Consider the following 9,391-nt stretch of genomic DNA (forward strand, 5'->3'; position numbering starts at 1 on the left):
TCTCTCACCCTGGCTTCAATCCTGCCTATAGAATGAGAAAAAATATTTGCAAATCATTTATCTGATAAATGGTTAGTATCCAGAATATACAAAGAACTTCTGCAATTCAACAACAACAAAAAGGCAAGCGACTTGATTTTATTTTTTATTTTTGACCTCTGAACTTTTTATTGGCCTCCAGCTCCCAAAAGGTACCTTGCTTCTGCTGGCTTAACGTCTCAGAACTTTCATGTCATTGATCTCAGACACCACTTTGCTGTCCACTATCTTGCAGGTGGTGATCTTTTGGATGGTTTGCATGAAGTTGCTGTTGTCCAGGGCATCACCAAGATTGAAGTCCTCCCCGTCATCCAACAGGCCATGGTAGGTGGCGATCTCATACTCCTGGGCCTGATACTGCCCCTCTGCCTGGGATGCAGCAGGACTACTTCCAGGTGTAGCAGGACCCTGTCGAGCTGCATAGTGTAGCGGGCCTCCACCTCCCTCAGGCTGTTCTTCAAGCTGACCTTCAGATTTCTCATCGAGTCCAGGTCGATCTCCAAGGACTGGACTGTACCTCTCAGCCCTGTGAACGTCATCTCAGCAGCTCTGATCTTGGAGGACTGTGCAGTGACCACTGTGGTGCTCTTCTCAATCTGCTGGGACCAGTACTTGTCTAGTTCCTCTCGGTTCTTTTGAGACAGCTCATCGTATTGGGCCTGGTTGTCTGCCATGATCTTGCTGAGGTCCTGAGATTTGGGGGCATCTACCTCCACAGTCAACCCAGAGCTGGCAATCTGGGCTTGTAGGCTTTTTACTTTCTCTTCATGTTCTTCATGAAGAGCAACTCCTCCTTGAAAGCCTCAATCTCTGTCTCCAGCTGCAGCCAAGTGACATTGGTGTCATCTATGACCTTGCAGAGCCCATGGATGTTGCTTTCCACAGACTGGCACATGGCCAGCTCTGTCTAATACCTGACTCTAAGGTCATCAGCAGGAAGATGAGCATTGTCAATCTGCAGAACGATACGAGAATTGTCCACAGTATTTGCAAAGATCTGAGCCCTCAGGTCCACATGGTCTTGAAGTAATGTCCCCAGCCTCTGACCTGGGGTCCGTTATTCTCCAGGTACTCCCAGATTTTGTTCTGCAGCCTCCAATTCTTAGTCTCCACGCTCCTCACCCTGTCCACGAGGAAGGCCAGGCAGTAGTTCAGGCTTTGCATGGTCTTCTTCTCATTCTGGATGCCCCCCCATTCCTGCCAGACCCCCACCCATCCCTGTGGCCAGGCCACCAGACCCCAAGCCGTCCCAGCAGCTGGTGGAGCAGGACACGGAGATCCGGGAACCAGAGCCCTCTGTGCCTGCATAGACACTGGCAGCTGTTCTGATCGGTTGGGCGCCGTAGCTGAGTGGCTGGGCAGAGCCCAGGGACCCATATTTGGTGGAGAAGGTGGAACGAGTGGTGAAGCTCATGCTGTCCGAGAGGAGAGCAAGAGGACAGGACTCAGGTTTTGCCAACAATGCAACCTGATCTTAAAATGGGTAAAGGACTTGAAAGCTGTTTCTCCAAAGAAGAGATACAAATGGCTAATGAGCAGGTGAAAAGATGCCCCACATCACTAATCATTAGGGAAGTGTAAATCAAAACCACAACAAGATACCCCCTTATACGCAACGCAATAGCTATCATTAAAAACAACAACAACAGAAAATAACAAGTGTTGGTGAGGATGTGGAGAAATTGGAACACTTGTGCATTGCTGGCGGGAATATAAAATGAGGCCACTCCTCAAGTATACCTATGTAACAAACCTGCACGTTGTGCACATGTACCCTAGAACTTAAAGTATAAAAACAAAACAAAACAAAAAAAACTGGAAAATTGACAAGGGACTAACAGGAGGGCTTTTGGGGTATTTCCCCCAATCCTGGTTCAACAGACATTTACTTATTACTTACTATGTGTAATTGCTACCTTTTATGTATCTATAAAATATATGTGACAGAAACATATACAAAAAAAAAAGATAATCCAGAGAAATAAATGTTAGCAACATCCCTGCAAAAAAATAAAAATAAAAGTAAAAAATAAAATGATGCCACTCCTGTGGAAAACAGTATGGCAGTTCCTCAAAAATGAAAAAATTGAATTTTAAAAAATTAAAACTTTAAAAAATGATCCAGAAATTCTGCTCCTGAGTATATACCCTAAAGAATTAAAAGCAGGATCTCAAAGAGATACCTACGCACTCATGTCTCACGTTCATAGCAGCATTATTCACAGTAGTCAAGACGTAGAAGCAACACAAATGTCCACCCATGGATTAATGAATGGATAAAATGTGGTATATACACACAATAGAATTTTATTTGGCCTTAAAAAGGAAAGGAATTCTGACACATGGTACTGCATGAATGAACCCTGATGACATTATGCTAACTGAAACAAGCCAGGCACAAAAGGACAGATATTGTATGATTCACTTATATGGGGGTACCTACGGTGGTCAAATTTGTAGAGCTTATAGAAAGTAAAATGGCAGTTGCCAGGGCCTGGTGAGGAGAGGGAAAAGGGAGTTGTTCAATGAGCATAGAGTTTCAGTTTTGCAAGATAAAAAGAGTTCTGGATATCTTTGCAAGATAAAAAGAGTTTCAGTTTTGCAAGATAAAAAGAGTTCTGAATGTGTTTACTACTGAACTACACACTTAAAAATGATTAAGATGGTAAATTTTATGTTACATATACTTATCACAACTTTAAAAAAGGATGGCTAGGCACGGTGGTTCACACTTGTAATCCCCAGCAGTTTGGGAGGCCAAGATATGCAGATCACCTGAGGTCAGGAGTTGGAGACCAGCCTGGCCAACACGGAGAAACCCTGCCTCCACTAAAAATACAAAAATTAGCTGGGTGTGGTGGCGCATGCCTGTAATCCCAGCTACTTGGGAGGCTGAAGCAGGAGAATCGCTTGAATCTGGAAGGTGGAGGTTGTAGTGAGCTGAGATCACACAGCTGCACTCCAGCCTGGGAGACAGAGCGAGACACCGTCTCAAAAAAAAAGAAAAAGAAAAAAAAAAAAGGAAAAGATATTTCATGCCATGTGACACTCATAAAAGTGATTCATTATTTAGTTATAAAACAATGACATCTGAGATTGCTTTGAAAAAGAGAACTGCTCACATCAAGAGTCAGAGAGATCCCAGGGTTCACTTCTGATTTTGTCAGTGATCCAGAGTGTATGAAATGCAATTATTGTATCTTTTCAGGATTTGTTCAAGTGCTATTACTGTTTTGTAAAATATCTGGGTATTTGGGGTGTGAATAGGATAATATTATAAAACTAGAGTCTCTTTACCAAAAAAAAAATAGTTTAAACAGAGAAAAAAATGTTATCAGTAGTGTTATTACGCTACTTCTGTAAACATTCTCGTATTATTAAAAGGAAATCTGTCTATATAACTAGTCTGGGCTAGATATCTAAGCATGATAGGCCCATTGTTACAGCAAGTAATATTTAGTTTCCAGAAACTGGTGTTCGAAAGCCTGCTTTGTACAACTGTCGAGGTCTGTTATTACAAGGATTTATTTTTGGCACTGGATCCTGGAGCTTTGGTTAATAGCAGTCAATGGGGTAATTCTAGCCTAATTCTGCAAGTGTTCTTATGACGGTGAAAGTACGTTACCCATGAATCATAATGACGCTTAGCAAAAGAGTTCAATATTTTATTGAGCCACAAGAGCATGGTAATTGCAGTTCCCATTTTCCATAATCATGCTTTGTGGGGAATGTTTTTATTTGGAGAAATGCAAATCATTTTTGGAAACAAATTCCATGACAATTAATATCCACATAATAAAAATGCATTCAATTCCGGAAGTTTAATTCCAGAAGCCTAGATTCAGATTCCCCAGAGAAGTTTTTATCTTGCATTCTTGATGCTAAAAGAAATAATCCCAACAACAGCCAGTTTACAAGTGGAATTGTTTAGATGATCCTTCTAAATTAAAATTTGCCCATTTGAGAATGAAATGTCATTTCTTCCTGTTTCCCAGCCAACTTCCTTTTTCCATACCTTATCAGTTATTTTGCATGCTTAGTTTTTGTGCTATCTCAGTAGTGAAGAAGGAAGAACAAGGGAGTCACATAGCAGAAACAAGGGTCCTTTGACAAAAAAAAAAAGAAGGCATAGATTATAAACTAGAAGCAAGAACTATGTCTTCAGCATACAGAGCTCATGGTGCTCAGCACTTTATGGTCATTAGAAAGCATTATTTAAAATTAAATGATTTTAAAACCACTTTACCATGCAGAAAATTTAACTATTATTTTTGTTACTCAGGGCCTGTGGCTTTTTAAATTTTAGCAATTTTTTTTAAAAGGGAATATTAATGAAAGTAAGACCATTTTAAATTAAGGCAATTAAGGAAAATGATAATGAAAACCTTTCAGTTGACTGTCTTTCTTACCTTACCATTTCTTAATTGTTGTTCATTTGTATAATCTATGTGAGATAGAGCTGATTCAATAGAATTGCCTTTATAACAACAGTATACTTCATTGAGATGATTATATGCAATTGATTATAAACTGTTTGTTATTTCTATGTCAATTATTTCCTTAAGCAGACTTTCATTCACATAAGACATATCAAATACAACCTTCTGTTAATTGTTAGAAGCATTACAAAACACATACAACAATATCAGAATAATTTATTTAATGCTACTATATTTTCAAAAAGTGAACCACAATCTCATTGAGATAGAGATTTCAATTTTTCACAGTTTCCTTAGATTGTGAAATAAGCACATCTGGGCAAAGAAAGAGAAGTACAGATGAAGAGGAAATGTTTCCTGTTCTTTCTTTGGAAGTCCTTTGTTTACATGAAAAAAGTTACTTTGCAATGAATCCGATTACGTTCCATTTGTATATTTACATGTTTATATTTACATGTTTATCTCCTAGAAAACGAGCACTCCACAGTGTAGGAGAAAATCATTTCAAGAACATTGTGGGTCAGAAGTGCGCCCATATCAAAACAAATGATCATATAAAATAGTTCTAAATCAATCTTTATTTGTCAATATATCCTTACTCTATTTACAGAAGTTACTGATGGAATTCATAATAAAATTTGCAAGCTAACTTTACATTTTTCCAAAAGATGAGATAATTTAAGGATGTGAAGATACGAAGGCATCTGCTGCTTCAGATGACTCAGAGATGGAACCATGAGGTCATTCCCCAGGGAGGGAGAAGGTGAGAATTCCTGTCATCAAAGAGACTGAGGTGGCCTGGCTTTGAGTCTCACATTGCTTTTTTTCACCTACTTAGTTGAGACATTTGTCTTCAAAACTAAACCTTGTGGAGAGAGGGTAACAATTTCAGATCATCTCCACTGGTTAACATACCGAGAGCCGGGACTAGAAACAGGACCACAGCTGTATATAAAGTAGTCTCAGCAAGTCAGGAGAAAGGTGGGCTATTCTTTGAATCCAGGAACATTCAAGGGTACTCTGGAGTCCAGAAGAGGGGAGCTGTGTTACATGAGTGGAGGGAAAAGCTAAGTGCAGAAGGGCTCTCGCCCCCACGTTTTGTGTGGTTTCCTGGAAGAAAACCTCCAGCAATGTGCCCTGGCACAACCTAGGGTTGCCAAGGCCGGGCAGAGACAGGCTGAGTTACCTTCCCTGGGTGACTCTGTGTGGTGTGGAAGGGACGTAGAAGTGCCTGCATGCCCTTGGGGATCATTTGTTAGTTATTCTGGAGAAGCTGTTTCTGGGAAGCTTGCTAGGGTGGGTCACCAAGGCCAGGGCAAAAATAACCTGTCCCCAAGGCTACAGCAAGGACCATGCAAGTCAGGGGATGAACAGGCATCAGGACCAGACCCCAGAGCTCTACTGTGTCCCTGTCACAGCAGGGGACAACATGATGCTTAGTCAGCCAGGAGGACCTCCTGGCAAGCAGACCATGATGATGTCTGAAGCCAGAGCCCCCAGCCTGAGGCAGCATCAGGAGACTCAAAGGGCAGTACGTGGGCCCTCAACACTCTCCAATACCCCATCCTCCACTTTCCCATTACCAGGACATGTGTCAGCTCATGTGTCATCTTGGGGAAGAAAGGGAGATAAATAAAAAATCCAAAAGAGACAGTTCCATCGTGGAAGAGACTACGTTACCTGCGAAACATTGTCTCTTTATATTGTTGGATAAGTTTGAATTTACCAGATTTGACTAAATGTAGTCTTCACCCCTTACCCAGAGAGTAGGATTTTGGAGGGATACTAGATCAATTGCAGGAAAGTAAAAAGGCTTTTCTTTGTACTGAGTGTAGGGCGCAAATTCCAACACTCCAGAATGACTAACAAATAATCCCCAAGGCCATTGCTGGTGGCTTATCGTCACCTGTTCCTCTCTTCCGGTGGAGCTTCTTCCAACTATTTCCAAAATAGCCAGAGACCCGTGGGCCTCCCACTCCTCTGCACTGTGATCTCTCTCATTCAGCGGGCAGTCACCTCCAGAACTGACCAGTTTAACTGGAGGCTGGCTGAGATGCCCAAGCCGGAGGTGCCTGCGCCCACTGCGTTAGGAACTACCCCTTTAGATGTTGCACTGAGGGGAGAGAGTGTCCAGTAGCAACAGGGGTGGGTGAGCAGTTAGGGGCTCAGGGCAGTGGCTATTTTCCTACCAGAGTGGGAAAATGTCAGTATTTTAACAATCGGCATAGCCAGACTGGTATGCACTAACTGAATCCAAGGAAGTTCCTGCCTTTCATCTCCCACTTCCAGTCAGAGCCTCAGACTCTGGAAGCCTCTTACTCCCCTCATTCCACCTGCCAGAGTTCCTTCCTTAACACAGTCTCAGCCCCACCCACATAGCAGGAGCTGGTGGGGGGAGTAAGAGGAGTAACAACCGCAGGTGAAGGTCTTGGGAACTTGTCCAGGGCTGAGTTAGGAGAAAATGTAATTAATGAACCCCACTGATACCCTGATCACATTTTCCAGAGAAACAGAATATAAATGGTGGCTCTATATTGGAATGAGTACTGCTGTTACACTGTTAGATTGATGTTTATGGGCTGGTACGAACCTAATTACTCTTTATGATGTTGCTTGTATGAAAACAATACATTTATAAGTTTCTGTCGAACAATGTATAAGCAAGTCTTTCAGATACAAGCTCTTCTAATTTGAGACTACCAGAGTGATTTTTTAAAAACTATATGCATTAGGGCCAGGCGCGGTGGCTCACGCCTGTAATCCGAGCACTTTGGGAGGCTGAGGTGGGCGGATCACGAGGTCAGGAAATCGAGACCATCCTGGCTAACATGGTGAAACCCCATCTCTACTAAAAATACCAAAAAAAAAAAAAAAAAAAAAAAAAAATTAGCCGGGCGTGGTGGCATGCTCCTGTAGTCCCAGCCACTTGAGAGGCTGAGGCAGGAGAATGGCATGAACCCGGGAGGTGGAGCTTGCAGTGAGCTGAGATCACGCCACTGCACTCCAGCCTGGGCGACAGAGCAAGACTCTGTCTCAGAAAACAAATAAACAAGCAAACAAAAACTATATGCATTAATATTATAAATGCTAAGAAATTTATGAGAGACTTCAAAATGCTTATACAACACAAGAAAAATAGTTTAGCAAAAATTAGGGGAAAGGGAAAATAATGTTAAGAAAAATAAGATGGGCCGGGCGCGGTGGCTCAAGCCTGTAATCCCAGCACTTTGGGAGGCCGAGACGGGCGGATCACGAGGCCAGGAGATCGAGAGACGATCCCGGCTAACACGGTGAAACCCCGTCTCTACTAAAAAATACAAAAAAACTAGCCGGGCGAGGTGGCGGGCGCCTGTAGTCCCAGCTACTCGGGAGGCTGAGGCAGGAGAAAGGCGTAAACCCGGGAGGCGGAGCTTGCAGTGAGCTGAGATCCGGCCACTGCACTCCAGCCTGGGTGACAGAGCAAGACTCCGTCTCAAAAAAAAAAAAAAAAAAAAATAAGATGAAGCCATAGATAATTTATGGTTTTAAAATGCATGTCTAGGCTGGGCATGGTGGCTTATGCCTATAATCCCAGCACGTTGGGAGGCTAAGGTGGGTGGATTGCTAGAGTCCGGGAGTTTAAGACCAGTCTAGGCAACATGGCAAAAGCCTGTCTCTACAAAAAAATACAGAAAAAAAATTAGCCAGGCGTGCAGTTGTGCACCAGTGGTCCCAGCTACTTGGAGGCTGAGGTGGGAGGATTGCTTGAGTCTGGGGTAGTAGAGGCTACAGTGGGCCATGATTGTGCCACTGCACTCTAGCCTGGGTGACAGAGCAAAAACTTGTCTCAAAAATAAATAAATAAATAAAAATACAATAAAATGCATGCCTAAAGGCAGGTCCTGAGCTTCCTACTAACCAACACAAAGAATGCAACACACTAGTTACAAGATTCCTGAGGTTTTATTTTGGCCTTATTTTTCAGAAAAACAACGACGACGACGACAAAACAATTGTCCCTAGTACTACCGGCTGAGAAAAATTTCTCCCATGGATCCTCAACAGAGGACTCCGTGCAATACAGTTACCTAACATAGTGGCTGAGGTTTAGTGAGAACTATTCAAACATTTTGTCTACCTTGTTGCCTTCCCTTTCCCAAGAAGGGCTCCTCTGAGATGAGGAAAGTAAGGCTCAGAGAAGTTCAGTAACTTGGCCAGGCCATACAGCTAATGAGTGGTGGTGCTGAGGCTTATTGAGTCTGTTGGTCATCTAAGTCCCTGCTGTTGACCACTGCTTTATGAACAATAACACTGGAATACATACAGTCAGTTCCATGTGCTATTAATGAGTTCAACAGCCAATGATAAAAATGTGTGTCAACAAAGGAGCAGGTTACTTTCAAACTGGAAGCCAAAAGCATTACTTGTAACACAACTTAAATTTCTTATATTCAATTCTTATTTTGTACTTCCCACTAGTAAATTACTAGGAATCAAAAAATATGGATGTTCTTTTTCAAGCCATAAATATTTCTCTAGCAAATATAACAGGTCACATTTTCAAAATTCTGTGTTTTCCCTCTCATATAGATCATAGCTCTCACACGGACAATGAAGGGTTTTCTCACTGCCTGTGAGAATTAAAGTACAGTTTTCCATTATAGAAGCTTCTTTTTAAAATAGACTGCCATCTTTCGTCAAATATTTCAGCTCTGTGGAAAATAACTTAGGTTTTTTCCTACTTGCAAAAGAAATGTTTCCACTCGAAACCTGTTGGAAATATGGAATAGGCTATATTGTTCCATCAAAGAAAAGCTTATTACTTCTTTGCATAGTATTTTTCTTTTGTGTCAAGTTGAACGGTGGTATTAAGTGAATGCCCACAAAGCATCTTAAAGGCTAAGGAAGGATTACACTAAAGGCTAAGCCCTGAG

At 42.0% G+C, this 9,391-nt stretch overlaps 1 protein-coding gene across 1 annotated transcript in view; it reads right to left on the reverse strand.

The window, feature by feature from the left end:
* LOC105465923 (leucine rich repeat containing 31) overlaps window positions 1–9,391 on the reverse strand; it is a 113,380-nt gene that overhangs the window by 66,927 nt on the left and 37,062 nt on the right. The window lies entirely within an intron of this gene.

The sequence above is a fragment of the Macaca nemestrina genome, chromosome 2, assembly GCF_043159975.1.
Source record: "Macaca nemestrina isolate mMacNem1 chromosome 2, mMacNem.hap1, whole genome shotgun sequence".
NCBI lineage: Eukaryota > Metazoa > Chordata > Mammalia > Primates > Cercopithecidae > Macaca > Macaca nemestrina.